General features: G+C 40.2%; 1 protein-coding gene across 2 annotated transcripts in view; it reads left to right on the top strand.

The window, feature by feature from the left end:
- LOC106090087 (zinc finger protein rotund) overlaps positions 1-17207 on the top strand; it is a 300530-nt gene that overhangs the window by 135560 nt on the left and 147763 nt on the right. The gene's annotated exons all lie outside the window — the stretch shown is intronic.

Genomic DNA, 17207 nt, shown 5'->3' with positions numbered 1-17207 from the left:
GTTTATATGGCAGCTATACCAAGATATGAACGGAATTGAACCAAACGTAGCACACCTATTGGAAGTCATAGCAAAACACGGCGTGCAAAATTTCATTTCAATCGGATAACAATTGCGTCCTCTAAAGGCTCAAGAAGTCAAGACCCCAGATCGGTTTATATGGCAGCTATACCAAGATATGGACGGAATTGAACCAAACTTAGCACACCTATTGGAAGTCATAGCAAAACACGTCGTGCAAAATTTCATTCCTATCGGATAAGAATTGCGCCCTCTAGAGTCTCAAGAAGTCAAGACCCCAGATCGGTTTATATGGCAGCTATATCAGGTTATTGACCGAATTGAACCAAACTTAGCACACCTATTGGAAGTCATAGCAAAACACGTCGTGCAAAATTTCAGCCAAATCGGATAGGAATTGCTCCCTGTAGAGGCTCAAGAAGTCAAGACCCCAGATCGGTTTATATGGCAGCTATATCAGGTTATGAATCGATTTGAACCATTCGTATCACAGTTGTTGGAAGTCACAATAAAATACGTCATGCAAAATTTCAGCCAAATCGGATAAGAATTGCGCCCTCTAAAGGCTCAAGAAGTCAAGACCCCAGATCGGTTTATATGGCAGCTATATCAGGCTATGAACCGATTTGAACCATTCTTAACACAGTTGTTGGAAGTCATAACAAAATACGTCGTGCAAAATTTCAGCCAAATCGGATAGGAATTGCTCCCTGTAGAGGCTCAAGAAGTCAAGACCCCAGATCGGTTTATATGGCAGCTATACCAAGATATGGACCGAATTGAACCAAACTTAGCATACCTATTGGAAGTCATAGCAAAACACGTCGTGCAAAATTTCATTCCTATCGGATAAGAATTGCGCCCTCTAGAGTCTCAAGAAGTCAAGACCCCAGATCGGTTTATATGGCAGCTATATCAGGTTATTGACCGAATTGAACCAAACTTAGCACACCTATTGGAAGTCATAGCAAAACACGTCGTGCAAAATTTCAGCCAAATCGGATAGGAATTGCTCCCTGTAGAGGCTCAAGAAGTCAAGACCCCAGATCGGTTTATATGGCAGCTATATCAGGTTATGAATCGATTTGAACCATTCGTATCACAGTTGTTGGAAGTCACAATAAAATACGTCATGCAAAATTTCAGCCAAATCGGATTGTAATTGCTCCCTGTAGAAGCTCAAGAAGTCAAGACCCCAGATCGGTTTATATGGCAGCTATATCAGGTTATTGACCGAATTGAACCAAACTTAGCACACCTATTGGAAGTCATAGCAAAACACGGCGTGCTAAATTTCATTTCAATCGGATAAGAATTGCACCCTCTAGAGGCTCAAGAAGTCAAGACCCCGGATCGATTTATATGGCAGCTATATCAGGTTATGAACCGATTTGAACCATACTTGTCACAGTTGTTGGATATCGTAACGAAACACGTCGTGCAAAATTTCAGCTAAACCGGATAACAATTGAGCCCTCTAGAGGCTCAAGAAGTCAAGACCCAAGATCGGTTTATATGGCAGATATCTCATAAAAAGGACCGATTTGGCCCATTTACAATCCCAACCGACCTACGCTAATAAAAAGTATTCGTGCAAAATTTCAAGCGCCTAGTTTTACTCCTTCGAAAGTTAGCGTGCCTTCGACAGACAGACGGACGGACGGACGGATGGACGGACGGATGGACGGACGGATGGACGGACGGATGGACGGACGGATGGACGGACGGATGGATGGACGGACGGATGGACGGACGGATGGACGGACGGATGGATGGACGGACGGATGGACGGACGGATGGACGGACGGATGGACGGACGGATGGACGGACGGATGGACGGACGGATGGACGGACGGATGGACGGACGGATGGACGGACGGATGGACGGACGGATGGACGGACGGATGGACGGACGGATGGACGGACGGATGGACGGACGGATGGACGGACGGATGGACGGACGGATGGACGGACGGATGGACGGACGGATGGACGGACGGATGGACGGACGGATGGACGGACGGATGGACGGACGGACGGATGGACGGACGGATGGACGGACGGATGGATGGACGGATGGATGGACGGACGGATGGACGGACGGATGGACGGACGGATGGACGGACGGACGGATGGATGGACGGATGGACGGACGGATGGATGGACGGATGGACGGACGGATGGACGGACGGATAGACGGACGGATGGACGGACAGACGGACGGATAGACGGACGGATGGACGGACGCACATGGCTAGATCGACTTAAAATGGAATGAAGATCAAGAATATATAAACTATATGGGGTCTTAGACACATATTTCGAGGTGTTACAAACGGAATGAAGAATTTAGTATACCTCCATCCTATAGTGGAGGATATAAAAATAGGTGAAATTTCGAACCCGATGTCTTAGCCAAAAGCCCCAGCTGACCAGCTGTTTGGTGGCTAGCGAACCCTGGCGCTGCTGGCGCATCAACAGTCGAGGTTTTGGTAGTAGAGAACTTGATACAGCATGGTACCAGCTGCTGGGTCTTTGGATTCCCGACGCTGCTTTGGATTGGGCTGCCGCTCCACTACAAAAATCGTCAACCGCTTATTGGTTTACACTATCGCAGCAATTTTCTTTTTCGAAAATAACAACCTCTTAGCAGTTGTAGAATATTGTTATGAAGCAAAATAACAAAAACGTTCGCTCCACTCGAACACAAAAGATGAGTTAATAAAGGAGAATTTTAAGCGCAATCCATGGTGGTGGGTATCCAAGAGGCCCTGCCGAACTTAGCCCGTTTTTACTACATTTCAAATTGAATAAAGAGCTTCGCTATGCCGTGTATTAGTCGGAATAAAATGGTGATAATTGTGACATTGTTTTCGAAAGGTCAAAAATTCGACTCCTGTTTCGATATGTCGCAATAAATCACTACTCGGAACTTTTCCTATAACGAGGTTGAATACACTGCAGCTAAGCATTGACCTTTATACTCCGAATACAACCCCAAAAAAATTAATGATATTATGGCACGATATGCTTCATGTACTTGAAAATTATATTGCTTAGTAAATAAGAAAAAAAAAAATAATCAAAATCAAGCAAAGCTTTCATTACAAAGCAAATGAGAAGTAAGTGCTCTTGTATGAGCTCATGTTCTGTATTAATTTAATACACACTTAGGCATTGACATATAGGCATTGACAAGCACACTCACACACACACATACACAAATTTTTGGTATGTATGTGTGGATGTTTTCTTATGTGTGTCCATATTATTAATCCATGGACGCACAAAACTCTAACCCCATCTCTGCTGCCATACACCAATCAGCTAAAAAAGAAGAAAAGGAAAAAAATTAGAAAAACAAGAAAAAATATTCACCAATACGATGCAAGCACCAAAGTTTACAAATGCACACAGACACACACACATATACTAGCAATTTCACACCCGCACACATGGCACACACACACATTAGACTTGTAGTCCTAGTAACAACAACTATGGACTTAAATACACAAAATTTACATGCACATACATTATGGGGCTATATTCGTGCTGGCCCATACATTTGTGTGCCTGCGTGCCTGTGTGTGTGTGTGTGTGTGTGTGCGAGTGTGTAATGAAACCTATAAAGGCTGTTGTGCATGAGGAGACATGTTTGTGTGTATGTGTGTGAGTGCGTGTTCCCATGAAGTATAGTTAAGGCAATATAGCACCTACAGTCAAAAACAACAACAAAAAAAGGGGTAAGCTATGCAAGTGCTAAAAACAATTTTTAAGCATAAAGGGTACGACAACAGTGGAGTGATGACAAATTAAAAGTAATTTTTTGTTAAAAACAATTTTTAAGCATAAAGGGTACGACAACAGTGGAGTGATGACAAATCAAAAGTATTTTTTTTTTAATTTTTTTCCAATCAATTTATAGAATAGGTCTCTGCAGAATTTATTAAAAAATTGTAAAAAAATAAAATGTCTCTCCTATTTCAAACCTATCAGTAGGCCTTAAGAATACGCTAGATAACCTCCGCTGAAAATGTCCAAATTGCAACTCAATATCTCCCAAACGTTTGTTCACATTTCTAGCCTTTGGAAAAATCGAACCTCTATAGTTTTTTTCACATAGTACACCAAAAATAAATTTCCCTGTTTTTTTTTTTTGGAGTAACGATTTTGCCATGGTTGGTGTTGTGTGTATGTGTGTGTGTGTGTGTGCGTTGGGACCAAATTTCTACTCGTTTGTGCATAAAAGTTAGAGGTATTGAAGGCTTTGGAAAGGACATACTATCATGCAGCCTCAAAAACACACACACCCACACACACACACACACACTCTAGCTAAATACAAATGTATGGCCATGCATGTAGCCACAACTACATTTGCATATTCGCATGAAGATAATTTTGAAAAGAGAGTTTTTATGCGGCTGACTAACCTCCCAGCAAAGCAAACACCACACACTCACAGGCACACATACGAACGCATTAAACAAAAAAATTCGAACACTGCCGCTCATCATGCATGCGGAGGAGGCTCATGCATGTGAGTGTGTGGTGCTGTGTGGCTGTGCTACGACGATATGTGTGGGTAATTAAAAATAAGACAACACCAAAAGCAAAAGCATCACTTTTTGAAACTATGGTCTAGAACTACACACACACACACGCACTCGCACACCCAACATCCTGCTGACACGAAGTATGCTAAGGACGAGTACATAGGGATTATTTTCGGGGTACAATTTTTCCTTTGGTTTGTTTCATTTTTTCATGTTGTTGTCTCTATCGCTCTGCGTTTTTGTTTTTTTTTTTATGCCACCAACAGCCCCTTTGTGATACTTTGCTGCTCGTTCTAGTGCTTCCACATCGAAAAGTTCGGTTCGGTTTTGCTGGGAGCCAACCAAAAAATGGCACAAAAAGGCAAAACATATGGAAAGGATGCTCGTTGATGTTGAAGTAACATTGCCCATGGATATGGCATGGCAGGGAGGCAAGCTAGCAGGCTAACAGCCATCTAGGCATCTAGGCAGGATGAATGTTTTCCGTAGCCGAAATGGCAAAAAGGATTGCAAAGGAGCTGTTGCCTGAGTGTCTGTGTGCCAGAGTGTAAATGTAAATGTGCAACCCATGGCTTTAATGCGTGTATTTAACCAGCAACATGAATAGCCAAGTAAAATAGACATGCATCTTTACTCCATCATATTGGGACAGTGGCTATGTGACGAGATGAGTTAAGTTAAGAGAAAAAATGGAAAAAAAAATTTAAAAATCTAGAAATTTGAAGATAACGAAAACTTTTTATACCCACAACCGACAAAATGAATATACCCACCCCCAGGTACATTCATTATGTCATTCCGTTTGCAACACATCGAAATATCCATTTCCAACGCTATAAAGTGTAAATATTCTTGATCAGCGTAAAAATCTAAGACGATCTAGCCATGTCCGTCCATCTGTCCGTCCGTCTGTCCGCCCGTATGTCCTTCCGTCTGTCCGTCCGTCTGCCCGTCCGTCCATCTGTCCGTCCGTCTGTCCGTCTGCCCGTCTGTCCGTCCATCTGTCCGTGCGTCTGTCCATCTGCCCGTCCGTCCGTATGCCCATCCGTCCGTATGACCGTCCCTCCGTCTGTCCGTCCGTCCGTCCGTCTGTCCGTCCGTCTGTCTCTCCGTCCGTCCGTCTGTCTGCCTGCCTGTCTGTCTGTCCGTCTGTCTGTGCGTCTGTCCGTCCGTCTGTCCGTCCGTCTGTCGGTCTGTCCGTCCGTCGGTCCGTCCGTCCGTATGTCTGTCTGTCTATCCGTCCGTCTACCCGTTCGTCTGTCCGTCCGTCTGTTTGTCCGTCCGTCTGTCCGTCCGTCTGTTTGTCCGTCCGTCTGTCCGTCCGTCTGTCCGTGCGTCTGTCCGTCCGTCTGTCCGTCCGTTTGTCCGTCCGTCCGTCTGTCCGTCCGTCTGTCCGTATGTCCGTCTGTCCGTCCGTCTGTCCGTCCGTCTGTCCGTCCGTCCGTCCGTCTGTCCGTCCGTCTATCCATCTGTCTGCTAAAATCACGCTACAGACTTTAAAAATATAGAGATACTGAGCTGAAACTTTGCACAGATTCGTTTTTTTGTCCACAAGCAGGTTAAGTTCGAAGAAAGGCTATATCGGACTATATCCTGATACAGCCCCCATATAGACCGATCCGCCGATTTAGGGTCTTAGGCCCATAAAAGCCATATTTATTATCCGATTTTGCTGAAATTTGGCACAGTGAGTTGTGTTAGGCCACTCGACATCTTTCTTTAATTTGGTCTAGATCGGTTCAGATTTGGATATAGCTGTCATATAGACCGATCCGCCGATTTATGGCCTTAGGCCCATAAAAGCCACATTTATTATCCGATTTTGCTGAAATTTGGGACTGTGGGTTGTGTTAGGTCACTCGACATCTTTCTTCAATTTCGACCAGATCAGTTCAGATTTGGATGTAGCTGTCATATAGAGCGATCTCTCGATTTAAGGTCTTGGGCCCATAAAAGGCGCATTTATTGTCCGATGGCGCCGAAATTTCGGACAGTGAGTTGTGTTAGGCCACTCGACATCTTTCATCAATTTCGATCAGATCGGTTCAGATTTGGATATAGCTGTCATATAGACCGATCTCTCGATTTAAGGCTTTGGGCCCATAAAAGGCGCATTTATTAGCAGATGTCGCCGAAATTTGGGACTGTGAGTTAAATTAAGCCCCTCGTCATGCTTCTGCAATATGGCACGGATCGGTCCAGATTTGGATATAGCTGTCATATAGACCGATCTCTTAATTTAAGGTTTTGGGCCATAATAGGCGCATTTATTGTCCGATGTCGCCGAAATTTGGGACATCGGACAAAAGGTGGTTTATACACGACGAGATGGGTATCCAAAGTTCGGCCCGACTGAACCTACGCCTTTTTACTTGTTATTGCAACTTTTGCGCCCAATGGCATACAAATTAAGGCTAACGATAAAAACTGCAGCAGACCTATGTGCAAGGGTGTACAATGTTGTGCGATATTGAAACCAGGGTTAGGGAAGGGGCAGAAAATGGCGGCTCGAGCGGTTCTGCACAGAAGATGTCACCGCCCCAATATGCTCTATAACTAGGTGTAATTCCTGGCAGTCTAACATCAGACTCACTTAGACGCTTTCGTCCATTGTGATACCACAGGAACAGAAGAAGGAAGATGCCTTCCTGGTTCCTACCTTTCAGCCATCCAGATCGCCTTAGAAAGCCCAAAAACTTGCGAATGTTTACATCCGCTAAATCAGACAGGTTTTCAACGAAATGAGAACCTTGAGTGGAACTTCTTCTGACTGCTATTGCGGGACACACATACATAAGGTGCTCTATAGTCTCTTCTTCTTCGATGTCCTCACAGCGTCCGCAAAAATCGTTGCTGGCAACCTTCAGTCTGTCATCATGACCAGTACTTACTTACGTCTCAGTAATTTTATGAATGCGCATGCAACCCTGTGGAACAGAGAAACGTTCGGTTGGACGGCGATCGTGAGAAGACGATGCTATTACTGAAACAATATGAGAAGAAGGTCAGTATAGCTGTTGGTATCACAACGGGACACAAGCACGGACAAACGGCTCACTTATGTAAAATCGGTGCGGCAAGTGATAGCATGTGTAGGGCTGCGGGGAAGATGATGAGACGTTGGAGCATTTACTTTGTCATTGCTCAGCTTTCGCGTCTAACTGATACCGGCACTTAGGTGGAGACACAATACCAGACATGAACCAACTTAGGGGAGTGGTATTGAAAACAGTTTAGGATTTTGTAAGTAGCAGGGAATTCCTAACATAGTTTTTCTGTTTCGAGGTTACTTCATAGATTTTTAGGGCGCGCAACAAGCCGATAACTGGCTAAGGCGTATGTCTATGGTAGCATGCGGCAGATTAATATCTACACCCTCTTTTCAATCTAACCTAACCTAACCGAGGGAGAGGGTACTAAAACTACCCTCTCCCTAGTACCCTTAGGGAAAGGGTACTAAAACCACCCTTTCTTCAGGGTACTAAAACCCTCCTTTCTTTAGGGATAGATTAATAAAACTCCCCTTTCTTAAGGACTGGGGAGAGGGTACTAAAACTAGTCTTTCCTTAGGGAAAGAGTACTAAAACCACCCTTTCTTCAGGGTACTAAAACCATGCTTTCTTCAGGGATAGATTAATAAAACTGCCCTTTCTTAAGGAATGGGCTCCAAAAATATCCTTTTCTTAGGTAAATGTGCTAAAACTTCACATTCTTTTGCAAAGCAGTATTAAAACTAACCTTTCCTTTGGGGGAAAAGTATACTAAAAGTAACCTTTCAAAGAGAAATGGGTACTAAAATTACTTTCTCCTCGGGGAAAGGGTACTTAAACTACTCTTTTGTGGGTGGATAGGGTACTCAAACTAGCCCTTCCTAGGAGAATGGGTTATAAAACTACCCCTTCCTAGGGGAAAGGGTACTAAAAATATTCTTTCCTACGGGAATGGGTACTAAAACTAACCTTTCCTTGGCAAAGGGTACTAAAACTACCCTATTCTTGGGAATGGATACCATAACTTCCCTTTCCTTAAGGAAAGGGTAGTTTACACACCCTTTCCTAAAGTGTACAAAAATTACCCTTTCCCTGGTGAAAGCGGTTTTAAAACCCAATTTTCCTTAGTTAAAGTATAGCAAACTAGACTTTCCTTAGTTAAAGTTAACCAAACTAGCCTTTCCTTAAAAAAGGGGGTAGTAAAACTACCCTTTCCCTAGGGGGAGGGTACCTAAACTACCCTAGGGAAAGCTTACAAAAACTACACCAGTGAAAGAGTACTAAAACTACCCTATGGAAAGAAAACCAAAACTACCCTAGGGAAATGGTACTAAAACTATCCTAGGGAAAATGTTCTGAAACTACCCTGGTGAAATGGTACTAAATTTGCCCCAATGAAAGGGTACTAAAACAATCCTAGAGAAAGGGTACTTAAACTACCCTAGGGAAAGGTTACTAAACTTCCTCCTGCTTAGAGAAATGATACTCAAACTGTCCTCTCCTTAGGGAATTTGTACTGTAACTATCCTTGCCTTAGGGCAATGGTACTAAAACTACCCTGTCGTTAGAGAAAGGGTACTAAAACTACATTTTCTTTTGGAAAGTTTAACAAGTAAAAAGGCGTTAAGTTCGGCCGGGCCGAACTTTGGATACCCACCACCTCGGATATATATGTAAACCACCTTTCATCAAAATTCGTTGAAAATTTCATACCTTCTGTCCCATATCAGTTATATCAAAATATATTCCGATTTGGACCAAATACTAATAAGTACAGTAGCAATATCTAAAAATAAACCGGTCTGAACCATATACGACACGGATGTCGAAAATCCTAAACTAAGTTACTGTGTCAAATTTCAATGAAATCGGATTATAAATGTGCTTTTTATGGGACAATGGTTTTAAATCGAGATATCGGTCTACATAGCAGCTATATCCAAATCTGGACCAATTTCGGCCAAGTTGCACAAAAATGTCGAAGAGCCTAACACAAAGCACTGTCCCAAATTTCGGCGAAATCGGACAATAAATGCCTCTTTTATGGGCCCAAAACCTTAAATCGGAGGATCGGTCTATATGGCAGCTATATTCAAATCTGGACCGATCTGGGCCAAATTGAAGACGGACGTCGAAGAGCCTTACTAAACTCACTGTCTCAAATTTCAGCGACATCGGACAATAAATGCGTCCTTTATGGCCCCAAAACCTAAAACCTAGATATCGGTCTATATGGCAGCTATATCTAAATCTGGACCGAGCTATGTTAAATTGACGAAGGATATCAATGGGCTTAACTTAACTCACTGTCCCAAATTTCCGCGACATTGGACAATAAATGAGCATTTTATGGGCCCAAAACCTTAAATCAAGAAATCGGTCTATATGGCAGCTATATCCAAATCTGAACCGATCTGGGCCAAATTGACAAAGGATGTTGAAGAGCCTAACACAACTCACTGTCCCAAATTTCGGCGAAATCGGATGAAAAATGTGGCTTTTATGGGCCTTAGACCCTAAATCGGAGGGTCGGTCTATATGGCAGCTATATCCAAATCTGAACCGATCGGGGCCAAATTGACGGAGGATGTGGAAGGGTGTAACACAACTCACTGTCCCGATTTTCATTAAAATCTAATAATAAATGTGACTTTTGTGGGCCTAAGACCCTAAATCGGAGTATCGGTCTATATGGCAGCTATATCCAAATCTGGACCGATCTGGACCAAATTGACGAAGGATGTTGAAGGGCCTAACGCAACTCACTGTCCCAAATTTCAGCGAAATCGGATAAAAAATGTGGTTTTTATGGGCCTTAGAGCCCAAATCGGCGAATCGGTCTATATGGGGGCTATATCAAGATATAGTCCGATATACCCCATCTTCGAACTTAACCTGCTTATGGACTAAAAAAGAATCTGTGCAAAATTTCAGCTCAATATCTCTATTTTTAAAGACTGTAGCGTGATTTCAACAGACAGACGGACAGACGGACGGACATGTCTAGATCGTCTTAGATTTTTACGCTGATCAAGAATATATATACTTTATAGGGTCGGAAATGGATATTTCGATGTGTTGCAAACGGAATGACAAAATGAATATACCCCCATCCTTCGGTGGTGGGTATAAAAACACTACACTTTCCATTATAAAAGGCTACTTACACCACCCTTTCCATTGGAAAAGGGGACTAAAACTTCCCTTTCCGTTTGTAAATGGTACTCAAGTTACCTTTTTTTTGGAAAAGGGTACTTGATTAACCCTTTCTTTAAGGGCATTATAGTTACCCAATCGGGAAAGTTTAGTACCCTTTCCGTTGGGAGACGGTTTTAAAAATACCTCTGAAGGAGTACTCAAGTAACGCCTTCGTTTTTGGCTAAGGGTATTTTTTTTGGAAAAGAGCTCTTTACTTCCCCTTTTTTGGAGGTAACTTCGCTTTTTGTTGCAGAAGGGTACTAAAATTACTTTTTACAATGGGAAATACACTAAAGCTACCTATTTCTGGCTTGCCCAAAAAGTAATTGCGGATTTTTCATATAGTCGGCTTTGACAAATTTTTTCACAGCTTGTGACTCTGTAATTGCATTCTTTCTTCTGTCAGTTATCAGCTGTTACTTTTAGCTTGCTTTAGAAAAAACGTATAAAAAAAGTATATTTGATTAAAGTTCATTCTAAGTTTTATGAAAAAAAGCATTTACTTTCTTTTAAAAAATCCGCAATTACTTTTTGGGCAACCATATAATACTAAAATAAATAATAATAAGTATACGCTCCCCCATACTTCATAAATAAAAGCAATCATACGCTCCCTAATACCAAAACCAAAAAAAAAACTATTCATTGTGGATTTTTAATATAGTCGGCGTTGACAAATTTTTTCACAGCTTGTGACTCTGTACTTACATTCTTTCTTCTGTCAGTTATCAGCTGTAACTTTTAGCTTGCTTTAGAAAAAAAGTGTAAAAAAATTATATTTGATTAAACTTCATTCTAAGTTTTATGAAAAAAAGCATTTACTTTGTTTTAAAAAATCCGCAATTACTTTTTGGGCAACCCAATATATAGCCGATGTAGCCTTTTAAGTCAATGAAAACCTCAATTCTGGTCACATCTCCACAATATAGGTCATGAGATGTTCTATTTGACGTCCCTGTATGTGTCATCAAAATTGGCACAGATTTCGATATAACTCCCATATAATTTTTTTATCCCATAAGGCCTTTTAAGGATGTGGAAATCCAAATTTTTTGTCCTATCATAGGAAAATCTTACAAGGTACTATTTGATATTTCTATAGGTATCCAATTAAAGGTCTGACTAGATTTCGAGATAAGTTCTACATATAAAAAGTACTACATACAGTAGGTGGTGTAGGGTATTATATAGTCGGCTGCGTCAGACTTTTGCTTTTCCTTACTGGCTTAAATGTGCATCCTTCGTAAATATCTGTTTTTTAACCACTGTTTTGGTGGTTACACAGAACACAAAATGGAGATCTGCCTTTCGACTTTGGTACAAATTAAATAAAACCCTTTCCATGGACAAAAGCATATTTGTGGCCAACTTCGCACAGCACTCTTTCTCTCTCTCAAGTATATCACTTTTCCATCTGTCTAAACAAAATCCAATCGTTTCGTCTTACATGGAATTTCTCAAAATTTCCCCTTTGCCTAGCAAATTGCCGCACATGCCATGAAGCAAGCGAAAACTTATTAACACACCAGAGAATAGTAAAACAAATTTTCACAGAAAAACATCCCAACCTTCGGCAATGGTTTGTGTCGCACCGACATTGTTGTTGGTGTTAGTATTGTTGTTATAGTTGTTGCTGATATAGTTGTTGGTGTCGTTCTACTATATAATAGACACAACCAGGAAACCAATCACAAACACATTCACAGCACACAACATCAAAAATTGCCAGCCTTGTAAGTATTCATTGTGATGGGACTTGGGTATGGCATTGTCTAAAGATGGAGTGAATTTTCCAAATTTTAATTGGAAACCTTAGCACAGCACAGAAAGAAACCCCAAATTATTCACAAATCAGAGACGGGCTACCAATTTGAATTTGTCTTTGTCTAGGCGCTCTAAATCGTTATGTACATGAGATGGAGCATCATATCAGGTTGATTATGGGCAAAATCCTTGGGTGAAGACATTTGCTTTAATGGCCACTCTAGCCATTTTTATTATTATTTGTGAAGATAGGGTGTTAGTATAATGAATTGATTTGTTTAGTGCAAAATTATGTAGCGCAAAATCACTCCAATTGAAGAATTTTAAGGTCGATATGAAAATGAATAGTTTTTTTGGTTTTGGTATTAGGGAGCGTATGATTGCTTTTATTTCTGAAGTATGGGGGAGCGTATACTTATTATTATTTTTTTTAGTATTATATGGTTGCCCAAAAAGTAATTGCGGATTTTTTGAAAGAAAGTAAATGCATTTTTAATTAAAACTTAGAATTAACTTTAATCAAATATACTTTTTTTACACTTTTTTTCTAAAGCAAGCTAAAAGTGGCAGCTGATAACTGACAGAAGAAAGAATGCAATTACAGAGTCACAAGCTGTGAAAAAATTTGTCAACGCCGACTATATGAAAAATCCGCAATTACTTTTTGGGCAACCCAATATATTAAATTTACAAACACAAATTGAAAGCTAACAAGAAATTTTTTAAATTAGTTTGTAAACTTAGAGTAGTCTCTTCGAATGTAGATACTCAACACCATGGTTTCTGTGAAACATTTATGCAAGTTAGCCCAAACTTAAAGGCGGCTGTCTTACCATCGCGGCAAATTGAAAGTGAAACTAATTGTGGCTGTATCAACTTAAGAACCTGATTCTGAAAATATTTATTGAAGAACTTTAAAAAACTTTGCATTGGAAATGAACTGCGACGAAGGAGCATCATTCTCTATATCTACATGTATGTCAAAAATTCTAGTGCTGGTATATGGTGGGGGTGCTGTAATAAGGATATACGATCAGGTTTGTTTTTAAGTCTTTAACTGACCTTTACTCATTTTTTCTCCAAAGTGGAGTCAAGCTTAAAGACCATGAGAACTATGCTAAGCGGGAAGTTTGAAAAGTTGCTGAAAAGAATTCTCTTGAGCAATAGATCCTTGGACATGGACATAGCAGCCATTGTTATACGTTCCGCTTCGAAAGTTGGCTAGACATGACTTGGTCACCATTCACATGCCATGACGCTTTGCTCTATCAGTAGTACTACTGGGGTTGCCTCTTCTACAGCTCATTTTTGTGAAAATTATGCAACATCCTCAGCAATTTGCATATGTGATGTTTTTAAGAGAAGTTTCTTTTCCAACTTTGTTGGCTGTCGGAAATCCACTTTTATCCACTGACAGAACTCAGACCAGATTTCCGCTTTGATCTTTGGCGCTTCTTTTCCCGTCTTTTACATAAATTTCGGGCGGCCCGGTAGCCGAGTTGGTAGCGTGATTGGATTACCAGTGCAGGGTTCGTGGTTTCGATTCCCGTCCGAAGTCTTGGTCTGTCACTACCGTGGTATGACAAAGGACTTAAAATTGTCTAAGTGAGTATGTAAAGGACTGCCACTCTTACCTAACCTAATCTCGAAATAGTATTGGGTTGCCCAAAAAGTAATTGCGGATTTTTCATATAGTCGGCGTTGACACATTTTTTCACAGCTTGTGACTCTGTAATTGCATTCTTTCTTCTGTCAGTTATCAGCTGTTACTTTTAGCTTGCTTTAGAAAAAAAGTATAAAAAAGTATATTTGATTAACGTTCATTCTAAGTTTTATGAAAAAAAGCATTTACTTTCTTTTAAAAAATCCGCAATTACTTTTTGGGCAACCATATAATACTAAAAAAATAATAATAAGTATACGCTCCCCCATACTTCATAAATAAAGGCAATCATACGCTCCCTAATACCAAAACCAAAAAAAAAACTATTCATTGCGGATTTTTCATATAGTCGGCATTGACAAATTTTTTCACAGCTTGTGACTCTGTAATTGCATTCTTTGTTCTGTCAGTTAGCTGCTGTTACTTTTAGCTTGCTTTAGAAAAAACTGTAAAAAAAGTATATTTGATTAAAGTTCATTCTAAGTTTTATTAAAAATGCATTTATTTTCTTTTAAAAAATCCGCAATTACTTTTTGGGCAACCCAATATATAGCCTATATAGCCTTTTAAGTCAGTGAAAACCTCAATTCTGGTCACATCTCCACAATACAGGGCATGAGATGTTCCATTTGACGTCCCAGTATGTGTCATCAATATTGGCACAGGTTTCGATATAACTCCCGTATAATTTTTTATCCAATATGTCCTTTTAAGGATGTGGAAATCCAAATTTTTTTGTCCTATCGTAGGAAAATCTTGTAAGGTACTATTTGATATTTTCGATTTCGATTTCGAGACAAGTTCTACATATAAAAAGTACTACATACAGTAGGTGAGGTAGGGTATTATATAGTCGGCTGCGTCAGACTTTTGCTTTTCCTTACTGGCTTAAATGTGCATCCTTCGTAAATATCTGTTTTTTAACCACTGTTTTGGTGGTTACACAGAACACAAAATGGAGATCTGCCTTTCGACTTTGGTACAAATTAAATAAAACCCTTTCTATAGACAAAAGCAAATTTGTGGCCACCTTCGCACAACACTCTTTCTCTCTCTCAAGTATATCACTTTTCCATCTGTCTAAACAAAATCCAATCGTTTCGTCTTACATGGAATTTCTCAAAATTTCCCCTTTGCCTAGCAAATTGCCGCACATGCCATGAAGCAAACGAAAACTTATTAACACACCAGAGAATAGTAAAACAAATTTTCACAGAAAAACATCCCAACCTTCGGCAATGGTGTGTGTCGCACCGACATTGTTGTTGGTGTTAGTATTGTTGTTATAGTTGTTGCTGATATAGTTGTTGGTGTCGTTCTGCTATATAATAGACACAACCAGGAAACCAATCACAAACACATTCACAGCACACAACATCAAAAGTTGCTAGCCTTGTAAGTATTCATTGTGATGGGACTTGGGTATGGCATTGTCTAAAGATGGAGTGAATTTTCCAAATTTTAATTGGAAACCTTAGCACAGCACAGAAAGAAACCCCAAATTATTCACAAATCAGAGACGGGCTACCCATTTGAATTTGTCTTTGTCTAGGCGCTCTTAATCGTTATGCTCATGTACATGGAGCATCATATAAGGTCGATTATGGGCAAAATCCTTGGGTGAAGACATTTGCTTTAATGGCCACTCTAGCCATTTTTATTATTATTTGTGAAGATAGGATGTTGGTATAATGACTTGATTTGTTTAGTGCATAATTATGCAGCTCAAAATCACTCTAATTGAGGAATTTTAAGGTCGACATGAAAATGAATAGTTTTTTGGTTTTGGTATTAGGGAGCGTATGATTGCTTTTATTTATGAAGTATGGGGGAGCGTATACTTATTATTATTTTTTTTAGTATTATATGGTTGCCCAAAAAGTAATTGCGGATTTTTTAAAAGAAAGTAAAAGCATTTTTAATTAAAAACTTAGAATGAACTTTAATCAAATATACTTTTTTTCTAAAGCAAGCTAAAAGTGGCAGCTGATAACTGACAGAAGAAAGAAAGCAATTACAGAGTCACAAGCTGTGAAAAAATTTGTCAACGCCGACTATACGAAAAATCCGCAATTACTTTTTGGGCAACCCAATCTATATAAAATTAACAAACACAAATTGAAAGCTAACAAAAAATTGTTTTTAAATTAATTGTAAACTTAGAGTAGTCTCTTCGAATGTAGATACTCAACACCTTGGTTTCTGTAAAACATTTATGCAAGTTAGCCCAAACTTAAAGGCGGCTGTCTTACCATCACAGCAAATTGAAAGTGAAACTAATTGTGGCTGTATCAACTTAAGAACCTGATTCTCAAAATATTTATTGAAGAACTTTAAAAAACTTTGCATTGGAAATGAGCTGCTAAGAAGGAGGATCATTCTCTATATCTACATGTATGTCAAAAATTCTAGTGCTGGTATATGGTGGGGGTACTGTAAAAAGGTTATAAGATCAGGTTTGTTTTTAAGCCTTTAACAGACCTTTACTTATTTTTTCTCCAAAGTGGAGTCAAGCCTAATGACCATGAGAACTATACTAAGCGGAAAGTTTGATTATTGAGTAGAAACTGAAAAGAATTCTCTTTAGCAATAGATCCTTGGACATAGACATAGCAGCCATTGTTATACGTTCCGCTTCGAAAGGTGGCTAGACATGACTTGGTCACTATCCACATGACATGACGCTTTGCTCTATCAGTAGGACTACTGGGGCTGCCTCCTCTGCAGCTCATTTTTTTGTGATAATTATGCAACATCCTCAGCAATTTGCATATGTGATGTTTTTAAGAGAAGTTTCTTTTCCAACTTTGTTGGCTGTCGGAAACCTTTTATCCACTGACAGAACTCAGACCAGATTTCCGCTTTGATCTTTGATGCTTATTTTCCCGTCTTTTACATAAATTTCGGGCGGCCCGGTAGCCGAGTTGGTAGCGTGATCGGATTACCTGTGAACCGTGGTTCCTCGATTCCCGTCGGAAGTCTTGGTCTGTCGCTACTGTGGTATGACAAAGG

This window comes from Stomoxys calcitrans, chromosome 2, assembly GCF_963082655.1.
Source record: "Stomoxys calcitrans chromosome 2, idStoCalc2.1, whole genome shotgun sequence".
Classification (NCBI taxonomy): domain Eukaryota; kingdom Metazoa; phylum Arthropoda; class Insecta; order Diptera; family Muscidae; genus Stomoxys; species Stomoxys calcitrans.
The sequence above is the reverse complement of the archived record's forward strand: the minus strand, read 5'-3'. Positions and strand labels throughout refer to the sequence as shown.